Below are 17894 nucleotides of genomic sequence, written 5' to 3' on the forward strand. Positions count from 1 at the left end.
GTTAATCTGGATCTTGAATCTTGAAACTCGAGTTTCGAATCTCAAATATCGAATCTCTTATTTCGAACCTTGAATCTCGAATGAGCCTTCTGGGCTTTCGTACATTTCTCACTAATATATTTTTAACCTTGATATACATAATTATATATTACATTGTTATTTAAATTCCAGCTTAGATAACACACCATTTAATTTTATTACTTGTGCCATAAAATGAAAAAAACATACAAGTAGCAACAGATATTGTCATTCAACAAACAATAAAACATTTCTCTTTTACTTCTTAATTTCAGTTTTTACGCTTTTAGATGAACAATTAATTAGACTAAAGACTCGCATGTACCATTTACATGTACCTAATGTTGAAATTACCCCAGTCATAATGTACCCCCGTCTCTTTAAAAATAAATATTTCAAAATTATACGACCACTTCCTCCAGCAAAAATTATGTTCAATAGATCAGTTACCGTCTTTATTAAAACGTATTCAAAGAGTTTTTTGTTAAATTGGAAACATATTCTCATTTCACTTGTAATATGTAAAATAACACACATCAAGAATTGATACGTACACATTAATAACGTGAAATAATTGAAATGTCACTTTAATTAATTCTTGATGTTACTAGTAATAAAATTTTCTGACAAAGAATCAATGAACAAAAATCAACATGGTCAAGCTAACGCTAAATGCGAACTTTAAGTCTGATTAAAACATACTCCTATAATACCTTATTTATAAAAAAAAAAAAACCCAGGAAACTAGGATAATCAGTTAGCTTTTGATAAACTATAAAATATACATGAATATGCTTGGATACAATGATTAAAAAAGGAAAACATAAATCAAAATGCTGTATAATAAGAAAATGCACAGCTCAGTAATTATAAATAAAAGGAAAATCTAACACATAATATTATCCTTTAGACTAGTTTTATTGGTTACCGTAAATCGTATGAATAACTTTCTTACAAGTCAAAAAAGACCAAGCTGTTTCAGGTGTTGGCGTAAACACTGTCTGTATTCAGAAAATCTGAAACTGCTTTGTAACAAAATTCGTACTCTTCCTGAAATAAGAAATAAGACAAATTATATCCTAATTTTCATCATGGATTCAATTCCATGATACATTATAAAAAAAAATTATATAGAGTTTGTGTGAGAGAAAAAAAAAATAAGTCCACAGATTAATGCGAAAGGTTTTTCTTCCGCTTTGAATTTAAACAATATTTATTCAGTAAACTGAATAGATTTCTTCCGCTTTGCTTCAAATTACGATTTTCTGAATGGCCAGCGCATCTCATTTTATGTACATTAACATTTCCACATTGAACGATAAGTTTACCGTTGTAAACAAAACCGTATTTTTGAAAAACTGAAACAATGGAAAAATGAGTACCGTGACGACTCATAGGTCAGAAGTGCCCCATTTATTGTAGGAAAACGAAAAAAAAGTGTTCAAAACCCAGCCCATGACAAAGGAGGAAAAGTCAAGAAAAAATTGAAACCCTTTGAAATTGATAAAAATTAACGCAATCTTGATTCACAAATTATGTCATTGTATATGCACCATGGCAGAAATGTCAATCAATAAATATTCCCATTTTATGAGTTAAGTGTAAAAATTGTTTTCTTTGCATTTGCCATTATTTATTAACTGGACAATTCGTACTTTCGTAATCATATATATGATATGTTAGATGAATTTTTGAAAGGATGTCATTCTATATGTAGGGTAATTCCAAAATATGAATGAGAGCAATTTTTAGACCATTGGTGAAATTGAAAAAAAAAATCTTTGAGAAAAAATACAAATATTACACAATCATCTGTTAGTACCTTTGTATATACCATCTCTGGTCTTCTACACTGTAGCTGTTGCACTGTGGTAGATATATCAACCTCATCATCCTGTTGTAGCTGTTCTATAGCGTTATACACCCCAATAAATACTCCACAGCAGGTCGCACCGTCCCTTTTAAAAAGAGGAAGGCAATATGTAACAAAGACTCCGATAAATATATATACCCAGAACTAATATAAAGAAAAGAATATCGTAAAAAATGAAAAAAACAAGTTCTGAATGGACGTGTCTTCTTTAAATTCAAGTTACAAGTGTTATATGTCAAATCAGAGAAATGGCTTAAAACACGTGTAAAAATGGATTTCTTTTATATAAATTACATTGCAGAACACATTAATCCTTAATGCATATGACTCCTTCATTCTCGCTAATAATCAGTTACATGGGTAAAATGGTATGCAAGCGTTTGTAAAGAACACATCTATTCATGCAAGACGTAGTGTCAATCTTAAGGGAGCTGGTGATGCCAGATAGAATTTTTTTTTACCTGGCACCAACCGGTTTCAGTAAATAATCTTAATTGGACAAATCATTAAATGCTTCTCAACACATACACATGAATTGTATAAGAAAACTTGTTTATATGAGAATACAGTACATACTTCGACATAATAGTTATAGGTCCGTTTGCGTGAGACTTGCGATCGAGGCTGAACTGTTTTAGAAGGTTTGTCAAAGAAAACGTTTCTGCTGGAAGAACATCATTGGAACTCCAATTCATGCATTCAAATATCTGTACTGCATGGGCCTTGTTGTTTAACTGCAGATAAAATAAGAGCAAATTTGACAGTTATAGAGAAATCTGTATGCTTTAAATTTTATAAACCATTTTAATGCAAGTAATTCCTTCCGATAAAAAAGTATTGTATTGCAATTCAGAAAAAAAATAAAGTAAATACATTGATATTAATGTCTACAATATCTGAAATCTATATGGAAAATACTTTGATTTTCAGTAGTAAAAAGTTTTTTTAGTTAGGTTTCAACTACTTTTCAGTTAGATAAATAGTTGTTATTCATCCTTCCCATATAGAAACATTTCAGTATGACAATAAGATAAATAGGATTATCAGTTCAATATGCTTACCCCTTTCTTAGATATTTTTATGTTTGTCTTTCTGATCTCGTCGGACAGCGTTGTCTGTTTCTCTCGGACAATTGTGTAAGGATTGAGCTTAACATTGCCCGCTTTTCCTTCAACCCAATTTTGTAGCTGAAACAATGACGGTCACCATAAAGATAACAAACAAGCGATATTCACTGAAGGATCAATAGCATTTACCAATCCATGGTTATAGAAACACAAAAGCAGAATTTTTCTGAAATATGATTTATAAAAGAAAATATTGCTTCTTAACGTTTTTTCTCCCATGCTAATATTTCTTTGATTTGAATAATTTTAACTTGTAAGTGTCCAAACACTTTTCGATAAGACTGGAATGAGAAGGACATATATCAATCAAAAAAATTTGAATTAATAAAAATGCATTTGTTTAAAATGAATTGATTTTTTATGCCCCCGTAAACGAAGTTTTTGTCGTGTCTGTCCGTCTGTCTGTTTCTCTGTTTGTCTGTTTGTCCGCAAAAACTTTAACCTTGCCCATAACTTTTGATTTAGTGGAGCTATGACTTTCATATTTCATATGTGTAATCCTTTTGTCAAGACCTTTCTTTTGGTACCACCAAATTTGACCTTTTGACCTTGACCTTGGAGTTACCCACTTTTACATGAAAATTTTAAAATTTTACTTTGGCCATATCTTTTGAACAGTAGACACCAGGACATTTGTACTTCACATATTTAATGTTTGTTAAAAGACCTTTCACTGGATACCAACAACTTTGACCCTTTGACCTTGACCTTGTAGATTTCCATACTTGTGAAAAAACTTTAACCTTGGCCATAACTTTTGTACAGTCAAAGATGGGGCTTTCATACTTCATACAAGTAATCCTTGTGAAAAGACACTTCATTGGATACCAAAAACATTGACCCTTTGACCTTGACCTTTGAGATTGACCTACTTTAAAAAGCAAACCTTGACCATAAGTTTTAAAGAGTTACAGTAGGGCCAGTGCTTTTATACTTTACATATTTGATCCTTATGACAAGACCTTTCTTTGGGTACCACCAAATTTGACCTTTTGACCGTGACCTTGGAGTTTGACCCACTTTAACATGAAAATTTTAAAATTTTACTTTGGCCATATCTTTTGAACGGTAGACAACAGGACATTTATACGTCACATATATAATGTTTGTTAAAAGACCTTTCACTGGATACCAACAATTTTGACCCTTTGACCTTGACCTTGTAGATTTCCTTTCTTGTGAAAAAACTTTAACCTTGGCCATAACTTTTGAACGGGAAGGGATAGGGCTTTCTTACTTCATACATTTAATCCTTGTGAGAAGACCCTTCATTGAATACCAAGAACTTTGACCCTTTGACCTTGAACCTTGAGATTGACCTACTTTAAAAAAGCAAACCTTGACCATAACTTTTAAAGAGTCAGGGATAGTGCTTTCATACTTTACGTATTTGATCATTATGACAAAACCTTGCATTTGATAACAATAACTTTGACCCTATGACCTTGACCTTGGAGTTTGACCTACTTTTTAAGGAATTGAACGTTGACCATAACTTCTAAACGGTTAGGGCTAGGGCTTTCATGCTCTACAAAAGTATTTTATGTGGCAAGACCTTTCATTTGATACTAATTACATGGATCTTTTGAACTTGACCTTGGAGATTTTTGTAATTATTAAAAATCTTTCACATTAGCTTACTTTCAAAGTTCACAATTGTTTTCCAGTGAGAATACCCTACTTTTGGTACCAATTAATTAAATTTGCATTTTAGAAAAGCTTAATCTTTGCAATGTTGCCATACGGGGGCATCAGTGTTTTACAAACACATCTTGTTTTACCTCTTTCACCTCTGATAATGGATTCATTGAAATAAGGAATGCAGACTCATGATCTACAAGCAGACGAACAAGATCTATGGCCGCACCAGACACAGGAAATTGTGCAGATATAAACTCCTCAGCTCGAGTGAAGGACTATGTGTAAAGATATGTATAACAAATGTTGAAGTAAAGAATTTGGAACAATTTGAAAAGTTTAAGGGCGTCTGTATAGGAGAATTTGTTGATTTACTATTCTAAGCATTTTCTATATATATTTTTTAACGAACCAAACATCTATACATACAGAAACATGAACTGCATTGTAGTAAGGTTCTCTGCTAGATACATGAGAAGTCAGATAGACCAGATTTTGTTCAACTGCATAAGTAAATAATCAAACAGACATGTATAAGACAAACATCCTCATTTAAACGTACACTCTACGTATAGAAGTTTCTTTAAAAATAGCATATACATGTATCATAGTCATGCATTTGAATTTCTCAAATACACTATCCATCATCAGTCGAAAAAGAAATAATAGGAAAAATGACAAAATTAACATAGATAAAAAATACAGACCTGGTAAAATGGATTTGGTGAAGTTAAGCTGTGAATACTTTTTTCCACTCTTAAAGTCACGTGCTTCATACCTTGGTTTTACATTTACCAATTCCTAAAAAGCCAATTATGATAAAAAAAATTGACCTGTTTAGACATATAATTTGACAAAAAGTCAATTTCAATTTTTTTGTGTTTCAATATATGACCCGTCGAATTGCTTTAATTTAGAATGTACAAATTTATGTGTAAGTCAGAGAAATAAACAAGCATTAAGTCGTTATAAATATCTTTAAAATCCTATAGATTCTCACATTAAATTCATTTGTGAGTTGTTTCTGTGAATTTATTTTGTATGTATCTCCATACAGACCGCGAAATTCGTCTTTCTTCCTATACTGTCCTTTTCGTCTGAAGAACTCGTACAAAGCATGGTACAGAAAGACGTACTGGTCCAGAAATATTATTTAAAATATATCTACATTTTGTATTTTTTTTTTTTTGAATGATTTACTGAATTTCAGATTGTTTCAATACATGTCGATTGAAACCTTATTCCCAGTAATTTACAAAAAGGAACCCACTTCTTTTTCTCTATTTACATCTCTTTCTTACAATTTCACTTTCTCCTTTCTTTCTGAGTTCAAACTTTTTTTTCCCTTAACCTACATTTTCCTGTTAAATAAACATTACTTCAGGTATTGTAAATTTTAACCGAATACAATCTCTCAAAATATTCCTATTTTCTACTTGCCTGTATTATAAGAAACATCTCTCCCCCCCCCCCCCAATCCCCTTTGCAGATTAATTTCTATATCTCTTTAACTCTCCAATTCCAATATTTTGCATTAAAAAATAATAGTAAATTAAAATACATGTAAGTAAGGTTCGTTTATTTGTCTTATTTACCACATTCTGTATCATCGTCATCCTGTCTTTACGCATCGCCTTGACACACTCTATGACATTGACCTTGCCCTTGTCCTTGCCATATCTGGACAAAACGTCAAGGGCAATGAATGTTCCGGTTCTTCCTATTCCGGCACTGTAACAAATTTAGAAAAAAATATATTGTTTTAGTAATACAACTTAAACACGTGTTTTATCGTATCAGTAAGGAAATAGAAAATTAATTGATTGATTGATTGTACATGTATACTGTTTAACGTCCCTCTCGAGAAATTTTTCACTCATATGGAGACGCCACCGTATGCCGGTGAAGGGCTTCAAATTTTGACCTTTACTCGGCACTTAGGGCCATTGAGCAGTGAGGGATCTTTATCGTCCCAACACCTGCCGCTGACACGGGGCCTCGGTTTTTAAGGTCTCATCCGAAGGACCCGCAACTTTCACTTCAAAGTGTCGAGCGCATGGCGAAGGAACAGTCGCTACCTATTTTAACGACTAGGTCAGTCGCGGTCGAGATACGAACTCACGTCTTCCCGATCTCGGAGCGAGCGCTCTACCGACTTAGCTACCGTGAACAGTAATAGCAAATTGAAGGAGCTTCTACAGTGATGCACTAATAATGAAAAGATATATCTCTTGAATTACTTTTCCCTTTACTGTCTTTTTAATCTGAATGCTTTACTTCTCTCAAATCATTTTCATAATAAGAAATGAAATCAATGCTACAATCTAATATAATATACTTAATTAACAGATAAAAAAAATTCCCATTCCGAAAACTATTATCTGTTTTGTTTAAGTTTAAATAAACATCTTTAAAATCTCACTTTAATGAAGTAACAATCTTTAGTGGTAATCCAAATCCCAATAATTTACTTTGTATATCGTTTTGTTATTACCTGCAATGGACAATAACTGGGTGTTGGGAAGGCTTGATCTTGTGTCTAAAGTGTCGATGGAAGACTACCAAATTCAGAGGATTTGGAGTCCCATGATCGGGCCAACGGGTGTAATGATATTGCACGACCGTCCTTGACCCAGTGACCTAGTTTGTAAACAAACGCTGCAATCAGCATACAAATGACAACAATCATATCCTTTCCTACTTATTTAAATAAATAATAAAGTTTCTCAAATATCAAAGCTATATGTATATCTATTTAAGTACCCTCTTTTTCCGCACTGTCATTTTCCTCTCGACAAAATAAGCATATGCTTTTTCTTCCACTAAGGTTATAGAAAATGGATTAATGTCCAGTTCTTTTCCTTCATCTGGCCAGTATTGATGACATTTGACCTACAAATTAAATGGAAGCATTAATCAAACTACTCGAGATCTGAAAAATGGATTTCTTATTTTCTTCTAAATTACAGTTTAAATTTTGCCTGGATGATATATGTATATGCATTTACATGTAGGTGTCATTATGATCCAAAATGAAAAAAAAATCTTTAGTAAAGAAGTGCAATATCAAAATTCTAATTTTAGTTTTCATGAAAAACCATTTCTTAAGATCCCAAAGTACAAGGATCACGTAGGGCTGTTTTTGGCCTTGTGTATACATATGAAAGATGCCTTATTGAGTTGTAGTTTATATAACATCAATTGTAATTTTAATCTTTGGAACTTGCATCTATCAAAAATGTCGTTAAATCTCCTGCCTTCTTGATGGAAATTGACATCATTAATAGCGTCATTTACCACATACCCTTAGGATTTCTAAAAAGGCATTTATTAACATTTAGAGCTATTTTTCGATATTTCATATTCACGCAATTTGAAATATATGAAATGTGCGACTTTAAAATGATACAACAACTTTTTGAGGAGAAAAAAAAACAATTTTTGTATTTTAGTTTAAAGAGTGCACTCATATTTTTTTTCTTCTTTGATAATATACTGTTACCCTAAAAGAGCATTTCTATTTCATAAAGCCAGTTTTCCATACTTGAACTTTCAGGGAAAATGATCAATGGAAATTAAAACATTTGGCATCTATATGTTCTTTATGTTGATGTAGAACATAGAGCGTTTGTCAAAATATTGGTAAAGTCTATAGTTACACGACCGTTTTATGCATCAAGTAAACATAGCTCTTTCATCCGGGTTTTTATAGCATTAAAAATCTTGAACTGAACAAACCGGCATTTATACATATGAAGACGTTAACAACATAAAAGAGTTTTGTACATTTACTTACCTTCTACTCGTTAAATAAAGAACATATACATATCATATTTAGCACCCATTTTCCTCATTTTATCATCATATAAAATAAATAGTCATTTTTTTTATTAAACAGAAAATAGCAATAAAATTACAGAGTAAAATAAGGTACGGTTTCAATACCAATATTGCTCTGTTCCATTCTCTGATTTTCTTAAAAACTGGTTAAAAAGTGAAAACTTGTGCTTTCTGAGTCATTGAATTTCATTGCAAAAAAAAAAAAGACATGTTACTCTCACATTACCCTGAAATGGGTTATTATACCCCCCGCTTGAAAAATGAGAGGGTGTATAGTAATCGGTATGTCCGTCCGTCTGTCTAGCTGTACGTTCGTCCGTCCGTCAGTCTGTTACGCTTTGGGGTACCCATCTCTTATCCGCAACTCCTCTCAAACAATGTACCACTGTAGGAAGTTTGATGAAACTTTCACAGAATCTTTATTAAAAATTGCCATTGTGCACTTCCTATTTTACTTTTTGATCTGACATATATTTTGGATTTTCCAGAGCAAAACATTGGTACTGCCATTATATTCATATGGGAGGCGGGGGTATTATTTAGTGAGCTCATTGCTCACGGTACCTCTAATTTTGAGATTTTTTTGTTTAAATAGAGAAATACATCAAATTAATGATGTCATAATTTCGAAATGGTACTTTTTTTAGGCCATAATCTTTCCTGTCTTATCATGGTCATAAACTCAACTCATATTTAAGCCAGTTTAAAAAAGAAATTGAAGACATTAGTCATTTAGGGTGCAAATCAAAATATACCTTCTTCTTTGCGTTTATAAGCATAACAGGTATGGTATTTTTGCACAATATAAAATTATCCTTTCAAGAAGTGTTTCTGTCAAACTGTAAAAAACATAAGAAAGTGGTCTGGAAATTTAGCAAGAAATATTTCAAAAGGATCTAGATGAACACCTATTTCATTTTGAACAGCTATACGTATAAAACAGTTTTTTGGAATGTGTGGCTCAAAACGTGCAAAATATCCGAAAAAAAAACACATTTGGATGCTTTAAATTTTGAAACATATATGCAACTGATGTGATCCATACAACACATGTATTAACTAACCTTTGGTCCCTCCGTCAGGTTTGTCAGCATCACGATATATTCTACATGTTCCTGTCAAATCATTCTCCAATGGTCAACAATAGTGTTTTTGACTGAGCCTGGAAAAAGCATTATTTTATTTTAAGTTAGTTCTTAAAGTATTCTAGCGTAGTCTGTTCCTTATAAATATAAAGTTTGAAAATACGTCCATGATTTATGCAGATTCATGTACAATTTAATTTTAAATTTTTTGGCACTGGTCAGGATCATGTGCAAACGTTTATTGTTGAAACGTACTCTTAGGTCGATATAAAATAGATGTTTGATTTTCTGATTGACAAAATATATTTACTCTTTTGAGACGAGGTCCTCTAACCATTTTTCCGAATTACCATGGCGCCATTTACACTAATTAATTAACAAACCTACATTTTGTTTTCATATGAGGAATGTACATATGTAATTAATTAAATGGTCTTCTACACGAAAAGAATGAAATCTTTTCCTACACCAATCAACTCGTATTTAGATACATACGAGGGTTGCTAGACAAGTTTGCGGACAAGTTCTATTGTGGGCGCGCTATTTCCATGAAACCGGTTAAACTTTCAAGATAAAATCTTCACCTATTTACCAATAAACATACAAAAATTTGGTGTTCTGTGGTGATCTTTGCAAAATATACAGCTATTTTGTTTTGATAAAAAGTGCTTCACAAAGCATGCTATTTTTTCGAACGTTAACATTACAGTACTCTTTCTTAAAATTAAAAATTGCGTGATTGTAGCGCAAAAAGATTTGTTATTTGACCTGTAGCTCAAGTATTCATAAAATGTCACTTGGAAAAATTTTGAATTAAATTGGAGGGTATTCATCTGTTTTATAGCCATTTATAAATGATCAACGCGTAAAAATAAAGCCGAAAATCAGAACGTAATTGAACGTCATGGAGCATCAAACAACTAAATTTATGTGTGCAGACAGGATAATGTCTAAATAGAGACTAGAATGCTTCAAGATGCTGCTGAGAATTCCCTACAGGGGAAAAGGGCAAAAGTTTTCAAATGGTAGAAGCTTTATAAGAATAGAAAGATTTACATTTTGAATGCTAAACTCCATCGATACCTCAATACCCCACTTATCGCAGGGACGTTGGGACTGTATGATTTTGCATAGTTTCCATGCCTGATTGGTAAACTGCATTGACAATTATTTTAAGATCTCAATAATATCCCAAACTGCACAAAAGACATAATTGAAGACAAGTAAGATTTCTTAATATGGATGTACAAATTTTAAGCATAAAAAATACAAGAAAAGTCAAAAGAAATGAAAGATTTTTAGAACTGTGAATAAGCTTAAATGTTTGAAAATCTGCTTGTTACGTCATTTAACGTCAAGTGATTGTTCCTTGAATCCTATGATCGCATTGTAAAAATCGTTGTAATTTTTTTAAATTTTAGCACATGTACCTAATTTTGTAAAGTAATACTTCAAATAACACAATAGATTTTTCTTTAACTCAATACGTACGAGAACTTTTATAACAACCCTTGTACATGTAGATGTACTTGAAGCTAAAATAAACAATGGTCATTTTCATTAATATATAGAGATGAGCTATCTCAGTGAGTGAAATACAGAATATCCCAAAGTCTGAAATATCTTATTTTTGGTTATTTTACTTAAAAAGACATAAATTTTTAACAAACATGAATGATTCAAATGTGATGTCTTCAACTTTTTCAGCCGTAAACTTCCTTACTTATTGAACAATAGCCTTATCACCAGTTAACGAGATTGATGTGATTCAGATAATTCGACACAGAAGTATTATGCTATATGCACGAAAACTTCTTATTTGAGGCAAACGTCTGACAATCAAGTTCACGAAAAAAGAATATAGACTGGTTTGCTTACAGTCATTATCTTTAAACCACTACCTTGTCCGCAAACATAGCTCAGGGCAATTTTTAAAGTTCAGATGGTTTTTTGCACAAATTAATGTCAAAATTGTTATAAAGTATAAATTATCGAACTTCAGTATGAGTATATAACCCTAAAATGTATTTCATACATATATTGTATCATGTGAAGGGTAAATAGCCCTTAATTGAATTTTACATTTTATTGAAATATACCACTAAAAATGAACAAGCTGCAAAAAGAAATCATTCCAAAAGGAAGGGTTTTATATAGTTAACCTTTTTAATAACATTAGATATGAGAAAAGCTCCTTAACATAAATATTGCATTGGGACAGATTTATCATGGTGCTAAATTTTATAAAGTTCCTCTACGAAATATGACATTTCTTTTACATACAAAATGGTAGAATATATGAGAAATAGTGGCAACATATTGCTCTTTAGAGTCAGAAGATAAAAAATACTATCAACAAGAACTACACTGTGCTTGTATGTACATTTCTGCAAAAAGCTAGACTAAGTGCTTTCAAAAACCATAGGACTTTTGGAAAGTTTTATAACTTATCAAATCAAGAGTCCATCAAAATCCTTCAAATTATTTTGCGTAAATAACGTTTGATTTTTAGGTAATGCAAAAAGCCAATAATGTTAACATGCAGTTTATTTGCTTGAAATCAGGTAAGCCTAAATAGTGTACAATTTAATCATTATGTAAATCGTTGATGAACCTTTTTAAGCTATTATATTCACATTAGATTCCTCGCATATTTTCCAATAATTAGGGAATAACTATCTCCTAATTTGGTATTTGTGACCATTAATGCTGATTTAACGGTCGCAAACTGAGTTTTACCGGCGACGTGTAACCGTTGCCGGTAAAACGGACCATTAAAACGGACCGTTAAATCAGCATTAACGGACGCAAATACCAAATTAGAAGATTAGTTATTCCCATTCTTTAAGAAATCCATGCATTTTGCTTGTTGTTTACGTCTCATTCTGTTGAATGTTATAACATGAAATACGTCACGGAGCATTGTGTTTTTGCGTCGCTCTATTATGACGTCACAATGAAAAAGCTTTCATGCTCGTTAATGCTCGTTTTACTGCTTCAAATTCAGTGCATTAGCCAAGCAAAAAGTGTTTTACAAAATAATTTCATTAAAATTCTAAATTAGAAGATGTGACTGACCAATAAACGACAATGTTTATGCTTGCATGACACTTAAAGTCACTTTAGATCTATTATATTCATGTTGATTTGTAAAGTGATGACCTTACCTTGACAAGCAATGAAATCCCGCTTTCCTTCTATATTCTAAAACATCATTTAATTCAAAACATGAGTATCTAATATAAAACATATAAAAGCACAAACTTTGATAAACGGTAGTAATAATGATATTTTACCTCAATGAAGTTAGCATTGATATAGTCAGAAGTAAACCCCTTCATTTCTAAAATAACGCGTGAATGGTCATCTGTAATAAAAAAAAAAATAAACGTGAAATTCTTTTTACTCTAAAGCACTTTTATAATTTTTTTTTTCAAAGTAAATAATATCAATTTTTTTAATGGTAATGCAGTGTTTTGAACAATTAAAATATTTGTCAAAAAATAATTTAATTGTCTTTAAAATACATTGTACATTATACATTGAATAATCAATATTGTACACATGTACAAAAAGATAAATCATACTACATGTATACAAAAATGCTTTACAAAATTTATAAGAATATTAAAATGGTTTTAATTACATGGAAAAGTTGTTTTAAATCTATTTTTTGACATATTTTCTGTTGTTTTAGCTGTTTTGCAGGCAAATCTTTCTCCATAAGGAAGAGACTGAAAAAGAAAGGAAGATACTCTGCAGTCATTCCAATTATAGAAGGGCTTGAACTTTTTTACAAGTTATTCACCACGCTGCTTTTGGACTTAAACATGTATAAACAGTCACCTTGAATTCTTTTTGAAATCTTTCTTTTTCCATGGCTTCCTTTTGTGTTATAATTGTCAGGAGGTCTGATACAGCGATATCCTTAGCTACAGACAGATCATTATAATACACAGCCTCCTCGGGGTTTTCTATCTGTGGTTCCTCTTCTGGATCCTCGATCATAACAGAGACATTTCCTATGTTTCTGCATGCCCCGTTTTCTTCTTCAAGAATAAAAACGAGAAAAACTTTTTTTTTTAATCATGCCGTATACAAACACAAGGAAAGGAGATGATGAAGTGAAAGATTCGATTTTCCTCATGAATAAAAAGAAGTACAATAATCCAGAAATGAATATAGAATATGTACCAGAAATTGAAGTGTTTTTCTTCTGAAAGAGCACCGTCTCTGATTTGGACTTGAAATACTTTCGTTGTCTGCGCCTACGGTGAAATTAAAAGACTTAATAATCTTGTAATATAATTAAAATAGTATATCCATTAGGCTTTAGTTTGGCAATTATTTATATTGTCATTGAAATTGATATTTAATATATATACTCATAGACATACCTAAACTGAAAAATGATGACAATGACTATGATAATAACCAATACAAGAGAGCCTGATCCCAATCCAGCACTTAAAGCTGTAGTCGTTAAAGAAGTCGAATCTTCCAAATTAAGAGCTGAAGAAAAGAAATGCATTTTAAAATATGTAAATTTTTATGTATTCAATTTTTCCCGTTTTATACTCAAAGATTTTCCATTAACATAATGCCTTTTTATTTATAATCTAGATCTTACATTTGAATTTTGTTTTCTCGTAATTTTCTTTTCAATTAATTTATTTTCCCATTGAAATGCGAGGGACTTATTTTATTGATAACTTAACATTTTCATTCCTACAGATGGCAAAAAATATGTAATGCCTTCAATGACTTCGACAAATTATCTCCCACAAATAAAAGTAATGTATACACATGTGTCCTCATAAAAATATAACTATCAATTTATGACATGCTCACTATAACATATTACATATAAAAGATAATATATTTTATATATAATGGAATTTTCATAATTTTTTTGTTGAACTTCTCAGAAAATCTTCTAAAATTGAATTGTCATAATGATTAATACACTGAACATTTCAGAATTGGTGAGTCTTGTTGTTGCATGTCCCTCTTTCATACTTTTAATTCCCACTTTTCATCCTATAACATTGCTAATAACACGGCAATTTTCATTTCCTGTGTGTAATTTTAAGCTGATTAAATTAGTCTCCTTCAAGTCTCCAATCACATTTTCAAATCACTTTCAAACTCACCTCTTGAACATTTTTCATCAATGAAGTTGCCTCTGCATCCCCCTATACACGAACCGTTGCTTCTGAGACAGGATCCATTTAGACAGTTTGAGCTGCATTGTTGATCACAGTCATGACCAAAATAATCCGACCTACATTCTATATACATGTATAAATTATAAGAACCATTCAATTATCTGTAAGTACATGTAACTATTTTTAAGCAATGCTTTTTTTTTATTAAGGTAATGTTTGCGCCTCCCTCCAACTCATATTTTTTTAAATATGCACACATGCTATATATCAATTTATTCAGGGAGATTAGCTTCATCATTTAATATAATTTTCAAAGATATTGCCCGTCCCATTTTTTTAGTAAATAACGCCAAATTTAACGTATTTCATATTTCACCTTGAATATTATTTTCATTGAAAAAATTGATTTATTTTATATATTATCAAACTTTTATAATTAAAATGACCTGAATTAGTATCATTCATGCTTCTATCATTTAAACTTTTAATTTTCCGTTATCAAAAATGTGAAAATTTGGGTAAAAAAGAAGATTTTTCAATTTTTCTTCATAAAGTGAAACCGTTGCCATGGCAACAAAAATATAAAAATCAACGTTTTACATATCTACCGATTCCATCAAAATCCATGAAGTTATAAATTTGATCATTTTCATTAATTTGAACTAAAAAAAATGTATATGTCCCCAATATTATTTCCATGGAAACAGGGGCTATATTATGGGTTCGGAACATAAAAATCAGGCTTTTTCTACATTTTTAAAGACAACATTGATACATGTATCACCTTGTCATGGTGAATGTTAAAGACTAAATGTTATTTTTGATATTGTGTTTAGGCATAAATTGGCCAAAAATATTCAAAATAATACTCCTCCTGTGCTACATGATGGTCTAAAAATTTATTCCACGGAAGAACTCTAGTATTTATGGCAATCTTGGCATCTGAATATTCTGATGAAATTGTCCATAAATTATACTGCAACACCTTTAGAAGTACATATGTATATAAACATACTTCAGAACATGTTGCAACTAAACCAATTAAAAACCTATGAATCTGACCTCATGCTGATTTAGTTATTCCAACATGTAGTAACTTCTAGACATCTTTGTAGCAAAATATCTTTATTCAGTTATGGCTGGTGACGTACATGTATGCCATTTTTTGAGTGAAATGTTGTAAGCATTGCATCCACGAAGCTGATGTTTTTATAATTAAATGATTTCTTTACTTCGAAGAGTAGAAATGATATCTTTAAAGTAATGTTTGTTTGCCCTCCCTTGACTCAGGGTAAAATTATTGGGTCGGTAGGTGAGAAAATCTTCAAAAACATTTTTTTAAGGGGGATAAGTGGAATAAAAAGAAAAAATACAGCCCTGCATTGAAAAAAGTTTTCAGACTGGTCATTTTAGTCAGTCGGTCTGGAGAGGCCGACAACCAAACATTTTTTAAAGATGGCCTATTTCTACACTTCATGGACATTAGCTCAATCATTGGATTAGGTAGTCTGAGAATCTAAATTGAAATATCAGACAGAACACAATAAAGATGAATTCTAAGTGACATCAATTCACACTTTAATGAGTTTACAGAGTACTTCTGATTTCAGAGAAAAGGCAAATTCTGCAAAATGACATAACACTGTGATAAATATTTGTCAAGAACAGGGAAAAAGAAACAATGCTACAGTAATAGATATATCTCCTTGATATCCATGAAATAATAATTTAAATATAACAAAATTTTCTCCTTTTTAAAATCAAAATACAGAAAAAAAATTAAAAGATTATAAATGTAAACAATATTAAAACAAACTAAATGTATTTGTGAAAGATTTTAATTTTAGTAGATTACTAAACAGGACTTATCATTCCCACTAAATTAACAACCTTACAATTTCCAAGTGTCATGTTTTAAAGTGTTACAGTAGATATAATTATACATGTTTACTGCAGCTTTATGTACAAAACTCATCAGTTTTCAGAAATACTTATTTGAGCATATTAGGTCCTGGTAAGAACAAAATTTAATGAATAAAAATATAAATCTTAATTGTTCATGTATTAATTTCCTTGCAATTTTACAAACCCTTTTAAGAAACTTGTTACATGTAAGTATAGACAAAAGCAACCTTCATAATACCTATGATGTATACATTTATTTTACTGAAAACAAATTCAAAGATGGACAAACAGAGCATGCACTGCAATCATCACATACACATATTTTCTAAATATATGGAAAACAGCATGTATATACTAGATAGGATGTTGTTAAACATTAAATTTTCTTCTATAATCTATAGACGTATAACAATATGCATTGGGTATAACAAGTAAGAAGTTCTTCTCCAAATCTCCATTGATTTTGTCATGTCTGGTTCAACATCTTAGCTTGATCCATCCAACTTTCTTTAATATTCTTGAGCTGATAGGGGATGACCTCTACTTTGATTGATGGCACAGATCTTTTAAGGAAACACTGAAGTACTTTTTTTTGGTTCTTATCTATTCCAGTTAATGACCCATGATCTGGAATCATATGTGTTCATTTTTACAATAACATTTAAGGAATTGCATAAGGAATTGCACTGAGTTTCATTCACTCAATGAAATGAATAAATTTCCAATATAATCAATGAAGAATCAATATGAAATTATTGTAAAATTTACAGATTGAATTAGTGTCAAATGCAAATGCTTGATCAAGAAAATTAATGTTGAAGTCTTTTCATGCACAATCTGTATCTTTTTATTACTTAGAAAATGAGATATTAATTAAAATCAAACCTCATTTAAAAAGGTAACTTGAACAATTGAATACCTGTTCCAATGATGTTACAAATATTAGGCCTAAAAAGCTAGGATTTTATTTTTCATAATTTCTTGAATGAATGCATTTTTATTTTTTGGCAATGTTGGGATATTAGTCACATCCTTTATTCATCGTTTTTAAATCCGTAGTCAGTAGATCATTCATAACTTTCAGTAAAATGAATAGTTAAATAATTACCTGATGAAAATACAATCAACAATCAAACTGTCAACATCATCATTGGACATGGTCAAATGCACCGTGACTTTTCTTCCCTGTTCGGACTGCATATAGCATAATACTTTACAGGATACTCTCAGGTCTTTTCTT

The 17894-nt window shown here is 31.1% G+C and overlaps 1 pseudogene; it reads right to left on the reverse strand.

Annotated features, from left to right (window-relative positions):
- Positions 1-907: 907 nt before the first annotated feature.
- On the reverse strand, positions 908-15816 carry LOC134275276 (receptor-type tyrosine-protein phosphatase kappa-like; annotated as a pseudogene).
- Positions 15817-17894: the final 2078 nt, after the last annotated feature.

The sequence above is a fragment of the Saccostrea cucullata genome, unplaced genomic scaffold, assembly GCF_032062105.1.
Source record: "Saccostrea cucullata isolate Sc308-1 unplaced genomic scaffold, CSIRO_AGI_Scuc_v1 ctg754, whole genome shotgun sequence".
NCBI lineage: Eukaryota > Metazoa > Mollusca > Bivalvia > Ostreida > Ostreidae > Saccostrea > Saccostrea cuccullata.